We start from the raw sequence: 14,701 nt of genomic DNA, 5'->3' as shown, positions 1-14,701 counted from the left end.
AAACATGAGGACTGACAAGTTGTCAGTAATAGATATAGAAATGGCAACAAAGTGAGTTTTAGATTTAGATTACTTAGTGTGGAAACAGGCCCTTTGGCCCAACAAGTCGGCGTCGGCACCGACCCTCCGAAGAGCAACCCAACCAGACCCATTGCCCTTTATTTATCCCTTCACCTAATACTACGGGCAATTTAGCATGGCCAATTCACCTAACCAGCACAGTTTTGGACTGGGGAAACCGGAGCAACCCCACGCAGACATGGGGAGAATGTGGAAACTCCACACAGACAGTTACCTGAGGCGGTAATTGAACCCGGGTCTCTGGCCTGTGAGGCAGCAGTGCTAACCACTGAGCCACTGTGCCGCCCCTTATGGAGTCATAGAGCCATTCAGCACAGAAACAGAGCCTTCGGTTCAACTCCTCCACTTCAGCCAGACATTTCAATCTGACCAGGTCCCATTTTCCAGCATTTGGCCCATATCCCTCTAAACCCTTCCTGTTCATAAACCCATCTTGTGATTGTTGTAATTGTACCAGCCTCAGCCACTCATTCCATACATACACCAACGCCTGCATTAAAATGTCACATGTCAGGTCCTTTTAAATATTTCTCCTCTCATCTTAAACCTATGCCCTCTAGTTTTGGACTCCCTCACTCTGGGTAAAAAACCTTGATTAATCATTCTATCCATACACCTCATGATTTTATAAATATCTATATGGTTACCTGCCAGTGTCCAAAACCCCAGGAAAAACAGCCCCAGCCTATCCAGCCTTTCCCTATAACTTGAACTCACCTGTCCTGGCAACATCCTTGTAATTTTTTTTCTGCACACTTTCACGTTTAACAACATCCTGCTTATACACAGGAGACCAGAATTGTGTGCAGTTTTGTAAAAATGTCCTCGCCAGTTTCCTTACAGCCACAATATGATATCCTAACTCCTATACTCAATGTTCTGACTTTGTATCAAGAAGCCAGTAAGAGCACTGGGAGAACTGTGTGAGCTAGACAAAGTGAGCGATATTGAAAAAGTACAAAGACTTTAGTGGAGGAGGCTCTATAGCAAGTGAATGAAGGCTTCAGAAGTAATGCATGATGAGCAATAAGACATGATATGGCATTGAAAAGAGATTTCTCACCACTGACAAACAAGCACCTATACCCTTGCAAGTAAGGTCCATGCTGTGCAGATGCAAAGGCCAGTGAAATAATTTATTCCAAGGATGCATTATCAGAAATTATTTGTGCCTGAAAACTAAAATATTAGATTCAAGGAAGGAATCAAGCAGAACAGGAACAGCAGAAGAAATTTAAGAGTTAAGTGGACCAGACAACTCAATAATGAAACTTCAATTTGGTAGCAAGTCTTATGAAGTCTACAGTTAGACAACTTTATTAAAGAGATTGTTCTGTCTCCTGCACAATGTGTTTTGATCTGTGAAAGGAGGGAGAATGTACCTTTGCCAGGGAAGAAATGTGGAAGATCCGTCTTGGCTGTGGAGGATGGGAAAATCCAAAGTGAAGAGGGCACCATTTTGATGGTTTAGAGAAAAATGGGAAAACTGAGTTAGCATTACCATGATACACTATTACAATGAAACAGAATTTAAAAGCTTGCAAGTAGTAAATGCCCATTTTAAAGAATTTCAAGATTCATTGGAAGAATTTAATATGACAATACTGTAATACAGAGTTTAAAAAGGCTTGCAGGCAAACACAACTAGAATATTGTTATCGCACAGAGTCAACAAAACTTTACAGCAATAAAATTTAAAACAGAATTGATGAATGCAAAAATACAACTTTAAGGAACAGCAGATTACAAGCATTATAGAAATGCAAAAGATGTAAAACGGTTTTACACTATTAAGAATTGAGGAGAAATTGAGAAGAAATAATATTAAAATAATAATTTTAATAATAAGATTCAGTATGATAGACAGGTTAAATAGAACACAAGACTGGACATCTTAGAGAAGACTGTTTTTAAGGTATATAATTTGCTTCAACTTTAAATACTAAATCTGAAGCACTCAATATATTATATGGCAGATGATGTTATTAATTGCTGGATCATTTTGTTAATGCATTAAAAGCTTTTGATAATAACTTCACATTTAGCACAAACTAAACTCTTGAAATAGCAAGATATAACAGTAGAGTTCAGCTTCTAGGGAATGTACAAACAGTTTCATTACTGGCCTGTACAGATTATTGGAAATCTGACTGCAGTTTTGGAATCAGAGTTCATGAGAGATAAAATTGCTGTTAGAATTCGTGATTTTGGTGAAAGCCATTTAGATCATACAGGAAGCATGAGTGGAAAAGACATACAGACTGATCCTAAGAGGAGAAGAGCAACCTGACCTCAGAAGGATAGCAGAATCTACACAATTTATAAATGTAGACACTCTAAAGAAGGACTTGAGAAGTGAAAACATAGAGTAAGCCAAAGAGCAATGTTAAGCATCAATATCAGTGCCATGGAGTAATGGGACACAGTCAATGTTCATCAAGACAGAGGAATGCTGCAATTGTAAAGCTGTAGGTCACATCTAGAAAGTGAGCAGGTGTAGGACACAGTGGCAGAACTACAAATGTACTACACATGCAAAGTTACTTTTAAGCTTGATACAAATGTGAGATCTCACTATCTTATTCAACTAGCTATCATGATTGAAGAATCAGAAGTTGCAGTCTACAGAAATGAGACTACACTATGCATGGGGTGTAACTGCCAAGAGCAAAGATACAGTAAAAGTAGTACTGCAATAATATTGCAACACAGCTAAGGATTATGTCTACCAAGTTAATGTAAACGGTATCTTTTGGTACCATACATTAACATAACTTGTGTGAGAAAGGTGCCTCATTTGTTTAGACTCGGCAATGGCCAGTCATCAACTACTAATATTAGATAAACTCTAGATTAAGCATAGAGAAAGGCAAAGAGGAAAGCTAATTGAGTATTCAGCCTTAATTCAGGGGGATTGAATTATGAGGAGAGAAGCCTTACTGCAACTTTACAAGATGCAGGTGTGACCACATATACAGTACTGTGAGCAGAATTAGTCCCCATATTTAAGGAAAGATATCATTTCATTAAAGGTAATTGAAAGAAAGTCATGAGGATGATCCCTAGTATGGAACGATTATAAATGCTGAGAGGATGTTTCTCCTAATGGGAGTCTCAGAATAAAGGCGTGCCAATTTAAGACTAAGATAAGGAAGAATTTCTTCTCTCAGAGGCTGAATGCCTTTGAAACACTTTGCCATAGAGAGCTGTGGTAGCAGAGTCTCATGTATATTTAAGGCTGAGATAGGTTCTTGATCAGGAGGAGAATCAAGGGTTAGAGGGAATAGGCAGGAAAGTGGACATGAGGAATGTTGGATCAGTCATGATCCTACTGGATGTCCTATTCTTGTTTCGATTTCGTTTGGACTTGTAGTCTTAAAGGAGGCTGAGTTGCAACAAACTACCCAAACTAGAATGCAACAGGGGACACCAACAGAACAGGTGACTCAATCTTTGCAAGTTTCAAGGCAGGCAAATGCCAAATTGGAAGTAAGAATCTCATCACTTGGACTCTCAACTCCTCAAGGATGAAGGATCTGGGAAGTTTAATTGTCGAACCACCTCCATTCTGAGAACTGCCAGCCAATAAGAAACAGGGAGCTCTCCATTATCAGCATCATCAGTTGGAATGGTTGCTGCTGTCACTAATGGAATGAGATTTTCACACTATTGCTAGATCTGGAGTCCGGCTGGGCTGACCATTCAAAAGACTTCTATCCTGGAGTTAATCAGAGAAGCAGAGGGGAGAAGTTTGAATTAGATGGTGTATCAACCACCATCCTCTTATTGATAAAATGTATTCAGGCAATCTTGGGACTCACCTTTGTGGTTCCCAGAAGCAAGGTGCATACATTCAATGGCACTGTGTACTATAGGAAGTCAACAAATTTGGCAGAGTCACTTGCTGACTTGGTGTGTTGTCTCTGGTTAGCTGGCACTGAGCAGGGTGTATCAATAACGTCCATCACAGAATAGTCTGTGTGAGGTGTTATGAGTGTATTCACCTCCAGCCCAAAAGGAACCAGATGCTGAAATGTTCATTGGCATTTTTGATTTCAAAGCCAGCAGCAATACCGTCTGCCCGGAGGTTACAGCAACACACAACCTTTGGGGATCAGAGTTCTTGCTTTATTCGAGGCATCTCACAAAATGCTTCCTTGCTGACATTCATGAAAATGTCCATTGAGCTCCCTGATTATAAATGACCTTCTGTTGAAATATCCATTGCATCTCTCCTTCTCTCCTCACTCCCAGCAGCTTCTCCTGCTTTGCATATTCATTCTCCAAGCCCTGCTGTCTTTGAAGGTGAATGTTTATCAGTACATCCATGTCAGGGAACAACTGATCTCTGTAGAAGCTTTGAATTCAGGAAAAGGCCCATTGGTACATGCTGTATCACCCTCAGTGGACTTCTCAACCATAGAATTTTAAATACTTGTACAATTGATGCAGCGGCCAGTTGGAATCAGCAAGGAATTCACTAGCAAGTGATGTCCCTCTAAATAATGAGGGGTGGGGGAAGGGATGACCTTGAGACCCTTCTTGCTGCATAACATGTTCAGCCTTACAAGGTTAAGAAGAAGTATTGGCTGGAGCATTGCGATCTGCTGATATCATCAAATCAGCATTGTGTGCAACACGATCAACTGTTAAAAGTTCAATTTACACACACTAAAATCTTCACCAAACTGGCACCTGTGGAATGAACCCCAGAGTGCATCACAAGACAACATTTGGAAGCCTTCAAAACACATGTGCTACTTTAACTCTTACCCTGCAACTCTTTTTCTGATTTTCAATTCCCTGGTATGCGTTCCTCCTCTCTTCAACTCCCAAATTTATATAGTTCCACAAATTCCAAAGCTGATTACTATAAATTGCTCCTTTAAATGTGAGCATTTCTGAAATCTGCTGAGTTAGCTTGAAGTAAGCTGTTAATCAGCTTTTGCTGTTCTGAAACTAGAAAATTTTCCTCTCAGCATCAACGTTTTTAAATACTTTGCTGACATAACAGACTGCACTGCAAAACTGAAATGCTTTGGCCACAATGTCCAAGGGAATAAGGCTGTATATAAATAAATGTTTACCTTTTCAAACTTAATTTGTTGATGATAACTCTAAAGTTTGCACACACACTCCACTTATCTGCAATATTCCACAGTTAGCTCAGTTATCATTAACTATTCATAACATTTAATATATGATTTATTCATTAAAACATCCTTATTTTCTAAATTGGTATTTATTTACTAAAGTATTATACATTTACAAATGCAAAGTACAAGGAATGTTTTAACACGCATTATGTAGCTACATTCTTAGCAACTGTACAATTAATGTCTAATTGATCCTGTTTCATCCATTCAGCTATAACAGATACGTGTGAAATTTTTCATATATTGAAGTTTTTTCATCTATTAAAGCAACAAAAGGAGACTTAGTAACCCGTTTGTATGGACATTTCCCATGGAATTTGCTGATGTCAGCTTTGCATTTTTGTCAACAGTCCAACTTCCCAAACCCTGTTTCATTGGCCATGCAAATTATAAACACTACTCACAAACAGATCTTCTCCAGTGTGGAACACTTGAATGCATTAATTGATAATTTGATTTCCACCTCTTATAGAAGTGCACATCTGGGACAACCCAACTGTCGTCCTAATGAATAAAATGATTAACAACCCTTTTAAATAGTACTTTGAAATCACATCTATTTGTCTCTTTCTCACTTTTGAGCTTCACATTACCATCTTTATTCTCGGTGCAAATGGTCAGCACACTTACATTAAGAAGGGCTTGGCCTAAATAGAGTTGTATGAATGATACTAAAACATGGTGCAATGTAAATCATGCTGCTCATCTGTAATACTAGGTCAAAACAAATGGTTTAATATTATCAAAAACATTAATCATTCCCACTTTCCGATCAACTTGTATAAACAGGAATGGCTGGCTCATAAGGAAGTATCTCTAATAACAGCGTGATCAGAATACCTTGAGGGCACCACTCACATTTTTCATGGATATTTGACTACTTAACATGACAAGGTTAATTGATTAGAACCCTCACTAAGAACTCCATCAGCAGCTTGGGCCCCAGGCAAGGAGTTCACTAATTCTGAGTCTCTGGGATTTAACTGCTACTGCCATTTAATGGGGAGCTTGACGATTTGTATAGATGTGAGTAGTGGGTGGGGAGAAACTGTTCCCATTCATAAAAGGATTGCTATTGGGATGGGAGGGCACAGGTTGAATCCAATTGACTAAAGATGCAAAACAATATGACAAAAAAATTATTCATCTCTTCTCTGGAAAGGAAGAATGTGCAGGGTTACAGGGAGAAGGCAGGAGAACAGCAGACAATGAACTGTTGATTTAGCTGGGACAGACATGATGGGCTGAATGGTTTCTTGCTACACTTTAACCATTGTGTTTGATGGTCAGTCTGTTCATTGTTATTTGAAGCTATTACTTCAGATGTAATGTTGCAAGTGATTGACAAAAGATGTTATCCTCTTTGGCGCTAAGGTCCACTTTCTAGTAGGAGAAGGAATGTGTGAATTAGAGCAAGAGTCAGCCATTCTGGCCCTTTACCCTGCTCCACTGTTGAACAAAGTTGAAGCTTATGTGATGGAAGCACTAACACCATATTTCCACCCACCCATTGTAATCTTTTACATTAAGAGCTGGTTATCAAGAATCTATCTACAGCAATCTTAAAAATATTAAAATACTCTTCTACTGTCTATTGAGGAAAAGAATTCCAGAAGTTAGGATTCTTTGAGTGAACATATTTTGCCTTGTCTCTATCTTAAATAGGTGAGTCCTTTGTTTAAAATCGTGACATTCTCTACTTTCTTATCTAATGAAACTTTCCCCAAGTCCAAGGAGTTTTAGAAAACTAGACCAAAAGTATCAATTATCTCAATAGCCACTTCTTTTAAAACCCTTGGATGTGTCCATTCGGGTCTGAGTACTTGTCATTCCCCAGCTCCAACAATTTGCTCAGTGCCACTTCCTCAGTGACTATAACTTTCTTGTGTTACTCCCTCCCTTTTTTTCAGATTTACAGTTACCTTTGGATATTACTTGTATCCTCTGTAATGAAGACTAATGCAAAATACCTATTCAGTTCATCTGCTTTATCCTTATCTGGTCCCCAGTCCCACCTTCCACAGGACCAATCTTCATCACGTTAGTTATTTCATTTTTAAGAAATTTTAAAGAGACTTTTACTATTTTGCTTTTTAATCTGTTTCTAGCCGGCTTTCATTTATATTTTAAGTCTTCCTTCCTTACTATACCTTTTGTTATTCTTTGTGTTTTTTTAATATTATCTGATGTTTAGACTTGTCACCTCATGTGCAATATATTGCTTTTCTTAAAGTATGATGATGCGATTAACCCCTCAGATTTTTCTTTCTTGTTTGAATGTCTCTGTTCTGTGCCTTTTGTAATACCTTCTTACACATCTACACAATATTTCTATTGAGTTATCTCTTATCTAATTTGCCAGTTCGCTTTAGCTAACCCAGCTTTCATGCCCTCATAACTACTGTTGTTAAGTTAAAAATACTAGTCTTGGATATGCTCTTCTCTCCCACAAATTGAATGTAAAGGTCAATCATATTGTAATCAGTCGTGTGCAATTTTTGGATGGGAGAGGCAGATGGAAACCCCACATCCAACATACAGCTGAAGCCTTGGTGGGAGGGATGAGATCAAATACTCAGTAATATTTTACTCAAATACATTCTCACAGAGTTCTGACCAACATCAGCTAACTGATGATTTGGTTTGGCTCTAATACAGCACATTAAAAGCTCAAACAATTGTCCAGCCCTTTTATAATTGCATGGCACACTACAAAGCAGCTTGAACAACATCTTGCCATTTGAAAAGTCTAGGAGATCAATACCTGTGATTTAGAGCTGGCACTGCATGGAAAATTACATTATTCACTCCAAATGTGATAAGCCCAGTGTTAGATTTGGCCGGTTATTGGGAGCACTGGCTGGGTCATGACCAAACAGGGGAAGAGGAGAAACTGGAAACGGTAGTTCATATTTCTCACTCAATCATAATATTTTCACCAGGAAAGGTTTTTTTCTAAGATTGCTAGCTTTCTGATTATATCTTTAGTTTAGGGTAAAAAGGAGGAATGAAAGACATCAAGTGGCCTGTTGTGAATACTATTTGGCTTGGTCGTAAAGATTAAAAGGAGATGCAAGGTTCTTGAGCTGGGAAGAAGGTGCAAGATATTCATGTCTATAAACGATAGCCTTAGCATCTGGCCTGAATGTGTATAGACTGTAAACCACCAACTCCTATCCAATGTTACAAATATTTAGTTTTCTGCATTAGACTGACTTCATAATTCTATTATGGAATGAATTTGGAGTCTAGAGGAGAGATAAATCACATTTGTATCAGGACTCAAGGCCCATATGATTCACATTTCCTTGAAGATGGTCTTTGAGAAAGGCAGAGTCCATCGGAAATCATTGTTGGATCAAGTAGCAAACTTTCTGAAAATATTACTGACTGTCATAGACAGGGTCAGTTTGCAAGAATTAGAGACAGATGTGAAAGCGATCTAGAGAAATGTCTAGCCATGTGAGCAGAAAGTTAATGACTTTCTCCAATCTGCCAGCAAACATTCCACCATCTTCTCTCCATTACCTCACACTCACTCTGTCTCTATTACTGTGTCCACTTTCCACCAAGATTCATGCTCTACCACGCTCACTATTGCTTGCAACATTTTGTCTCATCTGCTTTCACCTACCACAACCCCAACGTTGCCCTCTGCGTTGTCTACTCACTTATTTGGGACACCTCCCAACTTGCACCAAATGTAACAGCTGTGCCATCCACTTTCATTTCCCTTCATGCCTGGCTTTCTCATTCCAAGAGGAAAACAATCCACCATAAGGCAAAAGAGTCAATATTTGACTCCTGACCCCTTTTGATCCTGACTGGGTCCACCCTGATTGTCCATGTCCAAACCCTTGGAGTGGAATCAGAGGTTACCTTTGACATATTACACTAGAATCTCTGGCTGATATATACTCATATGGACTTCAACGAGGACCACTTTGATAAGACTTTGAGACATAGGTTTCTCAAATATATTTAGGATGATATATGCAATATATTTAGGATGAAAGGCTGCTGGCTCAGATGGTGCAAATGTTAGCTCGATATCACACACTACCCTACTGCAATCTGTATATTTTCTTGATTGAGGACTTCTTACCAGAAAGGCAAGCTGCCCAGGCGTATGACTTCCTTAATAAGAAAGGCCAGGCCTGGGTGCTGCAAGCATATACTTAAGTATTAATTGAGAAATACTAAGAGCAAATGAGCAGTCCACAGGTGCATCATGGTTCAATGCATGTGTTAGGTGCCTGTCCCTGTGCACCAAGTGTCCTGGCAGTAGTTTTTCAATGCTAGTTGATGATGTGGTAGGCAATGCAAATGTTTGAATAAAGATCATAGACCAATATAGCACAAGCACGGGTCTTTCAGCTCACAATGTTGTGCGGAACATGATGCCAAATTAAACTAGTCTCCTCTGCCTGCCCTTGGCCCATATCCCTCCATTCCTTGCATATTCAAATGCTTAACTAAAAGTCCCTTAAGTGCCCCTTTCGTATCTGTCCCCACCATCACATCTGGCAGCCCATTCCAGACTCCTACCACTCTCCTTGTTCAGAAAAACTTGCCCCTCACAACTCCTTTGAACTTCCCTCCTCTCACCTTAAACGCATGCCCTCTAGTATTAGACATTTTAACTCTGGGGAAAAATATTCTGACAGTCAACCCTCTGCATCTCATAATTATAGAGATTGCTGTCAAGTCTCCCCTCAGCCTCTGCCACTCCAGAAAAAACAACCCAAGGTTTTTTAGCCACACCTGACAACTCATGCCCTCTAATCCATTTGAATCTTAAACAACCTCCCTGTAGAACTGAGAGATGCTGTAATGGTTACGAGATATTGGTAGATGTTGGATTCTAAAATCGGTAGATGAGAAGTGCATGTGGTCATGGTTTGTGTCTGGTTTGGTGCTGAGCAACATGGAGACTGCTCACAGCCAGCAGTGTGGTGACTTCATCTGCACTAATTTCAAGTCAAATTTTCTCAACATCTATCTTGTTCAATGCGTTGGGCAAAGTAGAAAGCTGAATATTAAGAAGGTGAGTTATGGCATTAATGAGGCATTTAACTGGCTGTAATCCCCAGCAATGGGCAAATCACCACTGCCTAGTGAGAATCTGATCTCGCTGCTCAGTAAATAACTTCTTGCAAAAGTCTGCCAGTCAACTCACTGCGGCCTGTATCGCTCATATCCTTATAAAATTCAGTCCTAAGTATTTGTTTGACTTGTACTTTATTCTCTCATTTACAGAGCAGTCAGAATTTAATTTAGCTTTTCAGTCAAAAAAACACTTGAACATTATTAGAAAGAAAGGTACGTTACTTAAGCTTTTTGTTTTATACCTATTAGGACAAACAGAGGAAAGCTAAAGTTAGAACTACCGTAACAATAATATTTGAAATTTGACTACGAGAACACTTGAAGATGAAAAGCTTCAACAACATTTCTCTCTTTCCAGCAATGTTCAAATAATATTCAGTAACTGTTTATAAACCAGTGCCACTCAGCCAGGATAGAAGGTGATTGTAAAGTTTCTCATGTACAGCCTGAAGGTACAAGACTTAAAAGGATGTCAGTGCTGGTTCACACAACAGCACCTCTGTTACTACTGGGTTAGTTTTCAGGGTAAGTTGCAAAAATACTTCCTTAACTCAAATCAATACAAAATACCAGTTCCTGCATTCTTATTTTGCTAAAGTGGTACTCAACAAATTGGAAAGAGACACCTCAAAGCAGACTGAATTTTAAAATAAAGGTTGGAACCTGGTTCAGTATAATTTAGGTTATAAGATTAGTTGAATGCACATTTTGTTTTTTTTTAACATACTAAAGCTCACTTCACTTGGGTATTGAAGACCTGTTGTAGATGTACACAAAGAAATGACTATTTTTTCTTGATGCAAACTAAAGCCAACAACGCAGGTTCAATCCCCATACTGAAAACTAACAGAGGTGCTGTTGTGTGAACCAGTTCTAAGGAAGGTCACTGGACCCAAAACATTCATTCGGATTTCTCTTCATAGGTACTTCATAGGTGTTGATTAGGGAGAAATATTGGCCAGTATATCAGAGATGCTTTCTGGTTCCTCTGAATTTTTGCAATGGGATATTTCATTTCCACCGGATAGCAAGGTAGATATGGCTTCAGTTTACCTTCTCATTTAAAAAATGGTCACTCTGTACTGCACTCAGAGCGAGTTTTTTTTTGTGCAAGTTAAAATTATCTATCAGTTGAGTGGACAAAAGTTTGTCATGCTAATTTACTGCATGAGGTTAGAAAAAATGGTAAAGAGTCCTTTGTATACATATTTGACCATTGCATTAGATTAGATTCCCGACAGTGTGGAAACAGGCCTTTGGCCCAACAAGTCCACACTGACCGTCCGAAGAGTAACCCATTTCCCTCTGACTAATGCACCTAATACTATGGATAATTTAGCATGGCCAATTCACCTGGCCTGTAGGAGGAAACCCACGCAGACACAGGGAGAATGTGCAAACTCCACACAGACAGTTGCTCAAGGCTGGGGTTGAACCTGGGACCGTGAGGCAACAGTGCTAACCACTGAGCCACCATGCTGCCAACAATAGGAGACAAGGATATGTGTATTGGAACAATTAAATACCTGGCTGGCTAAATTTGGTATATCAAATAGAGTGAGGTGTCTATAGAAACCCACACTAAGTACTAAAATACTGTTTACTCAAAGTGTAATTCTGGAGGAATTTCTGAGTTCTAAAGAAGAGTCAAATTGAACGTGAAATGTTAACTCAGCTTCGCTCTCCACAGGAAGTGCCGGATCTGATGTGTTTCTCCAGCACTTTCTGTTTCTATTTCAGATTTCCAGCATCCACAGTATTTTTCTTTATTACTCAAAGTGCAGGCTGTGCTTAATAGACACTCTAATTTGTCAAATCAATGTCTGAGTGGTTTTGCTACTCCATAGCAGCAGTTTAATGGTTCTAGTTCTTTTAGTCATTAATCAGGTGATTTTTATAGGAGTACTTGATTCATGAAACAACTATGTTTTCCTCGTTGTTTTGAAACACGTTTCTATGTTCTATGTTCAAATCTACAGTGGCATTTGCACAGGTTAGACGAATGAAAGAGTGACGCATGTTATTCTGGGGTTTTTAATCTTCAAATAAAACAAAAACCTCGAGTGCCCTGTGTTGTTAAGGTGTGAAATTAATACAGCTACCACCATCTGTAGCATGAAAAAGCCCTTTGCTGCATACTCTGGTATTGAGGAAGAACATGTCCTTTCTGTGAGTGAGATCTGCTTAACATATGACTCATAACTAGGCCGTAATGAATGGCATTCGAATCTCTGAGGTTGTGAGTACTTTTGTAATTTCTTCCCTTCAAGAAAAGCATGTAGTCACTGAGTGAGCTGACTCCAACATAGATCTTTACAGTATTATACAGTTTGAAAGTTGAGAATTGCTGCCGAGGTATAATGCATTTTAAAATAGACCATTCTCTCTCTTTCATAGAGTCAATGTGATTTCTACATTTGCAGAAGCAAAATTAAAATGAAGACTTATAAGAAAGCAAGTTTAGGAATTGTTTATTAGTGAGTTGATGAGGATCCTGCAGATGGATGATTTGGAACAGCATTAGAAATCCCAATAAAGACAGAGTGCATATTAATCCAGTCCAGGGTTTCCCTTTGACCACCTGATTGGCATGAAAGTTAAAGAGGTGTGACCAAATGTGTTCAGCCTGTGCATGCTAGGGCTGAGAGCTGGATGTTTATTCAAAGCGAGATGCTGTGAGCTGTGTGTTATAATCAGTGTTTTGGGAGCGTGGAGTCTGAATCAAAAACTGGATCCCCTGCAGCGCAGAAAGATCTAAATTGTTATTGGGACGCCTCATTGTTTGAGATGCAGTAGACAGAAGGTCCTCTTGGAGGGAATCCCATCTGTACTTCTCAGATGCTGCACACACCCAGTGGCGTTGCCCCATTCATACCTCTGGAGTGCTAAATACCGATGCCTCTGTGCCCTGTTCGAACAGCTGAGTAAAATTAAATCATACCTTTCACCACAGCCATGCTGCCATAGTTGTTGTCAAGCTAAAACTGAGAGAATCTCGAAACTAATATAACTCTTACAGATCAGAGAAACAGCCATAAAAATATCAGTTTTGCAACTGAAGTCAGGAGAGTGCAACGGAGATATATAGTCAGTGGCTTGTGTTTCACCTACACAAGGAAAAAAAGGAAAGAAACTTCTTTGACACCTGTTGATGGTACAGCATCATCCCTTTATAATTCAGGTAAGAAACTTTCTTATCACAGTGGAATATGTTTCACATTGAGACTGTAATGACTTATTTGCTATTATTGACAATTATAACCAAAATGCCACTCAGGCTAAGAGTCAGTCTTCCTCATCTTGATTCTCAAAGTAGCACTGCAGCAGGATAAATTACATTCCAAAACATCTTAGTTACATTATACTTTGGGCATTTGAGAACTGACATAGGAATTAAAGGCGAGAGTTTAATTTTAATGCAAAGGAACCCATTCCCATTTTTGCAGGAAAGGAGCCTTCCTGAGCTCTAATGTAACTAGTCGCATACTGCAGAACACTGCACATTGATAATCAAAGAGAGTGAGCAAGGAAAATCCTGCATTATGTTAGCAAAGGAACATGAAATAGCTAAGTTTGTGTGCTGTGTATAATGGTGTTTAAACTATGGCTATTAAAGAGTTTTTCCCTTGAAGTAATCTTAAGGAGAGTCTTTTCTCTCCCCTTGAATCTTTTGAGAAACTTTTACTCCTACACAACATGCATGAGCTACCACAATATTGATCCTCTGTCTCTGCAGATGTTGAATTGAAATCTGTTTCTGGAAGGTATACCAAAGGCACAAGGAAACATTTTTCTCTCTCCACTGCTCCCCACACCCCTCAATTGCAGGTTAAACTTAGTTTAGCACCTATCCATTGTGATGTGTGAGACTGGGAACTCAACAATGTAAAGGATTGTTGATCCAAAACCATATTCCCCACAGATAGGAAGTCATCAAATGAGTAAATTCTTTTTGCCTACGGATTATTAAAAACATTTCATATTCTGTCTGATTTACAAGAGTAGAATCTAACATAACCCACCAATCGATGACCGAAGGAGATTGCGTGCAGTGCTGCTTTTGTATCCTGTCTGATTTCGGTCTCAGTTTAAGTCAAAAGAAAGTAATATTGTTTGGAGTGTTAAACCATCATTCCAATCAATTCCGTGTGCTTCCTGTTCAATGAGCAAGGTCAAAGTAACGTGCACAGTCTTACAGGAGTCTCTTACAGAATCGCTAGTTTAAGCTAAATTTTTTTATAATGTACCGGTTCACTTCAGCCAAAATGACAATGTCAATTGAAGCAGCCCCTACTTTAATTTTTCTTTTCCATTTTCTCTTACATTTTTCTGCATTTTATTATTTTTTCAGATAA

General features: G+C 39.0%; 1 protein-coding gene and 1 long non-coding RNA gene across 3 annotated transcripts in view; one reads left to right on the top strand and one right to left on the bottom strand.

The window, feature by feature from the left end:
- The window catches only part of LOC140453650 (uncharacterized), a 176,714-nt gene that overhangs the window by 160,342 nt on the left and 1,671 nt on the right, over positions 1-14,701 (bottom strand). The window lies entirely within an intron of this gene.
- The window catches only part of rspo1 (R-spondin 1), a 198,426-nt gene continuing 196,711 nt past the window's right edge, over positions 12,987-14,701 (top strand). The window contains exon 1 of one of the 2 annotated variants that reach the window (XM_072548529.1): positions 12,987-13,527. The gene's annotated coding sequence lies outside the window, so the exon portion shown is untranslated. The remainder of the gene's footprint in view (positions 13,528-14,701) is intronic. The other variant, XM_072548531.1, reaches the window with a different exon arrangement.

Source organism: Chiloscyllium punctatum, chromosome 27 (assembly GCF_047496795.1).
Source record: "Chiloscyllium punctatum isolate Juve2018m chromosome 27, sChiPun1.3, whole genome shotgun sequence".
Classification (NCBI taxonomy): domain Eukaryota; kingdom Metazoa; phylum Chordata; class Chondrichthyes; order Orectolobiformes; family Hemiscylliidae; genus Chiloscyllium; species Chiloscyllium punctatum.
The sequence above is the reverse complement of the archived record's forward strand: the minus strand, read 5'-3'. Positions and strand labels throughout refer to the sequence as shown.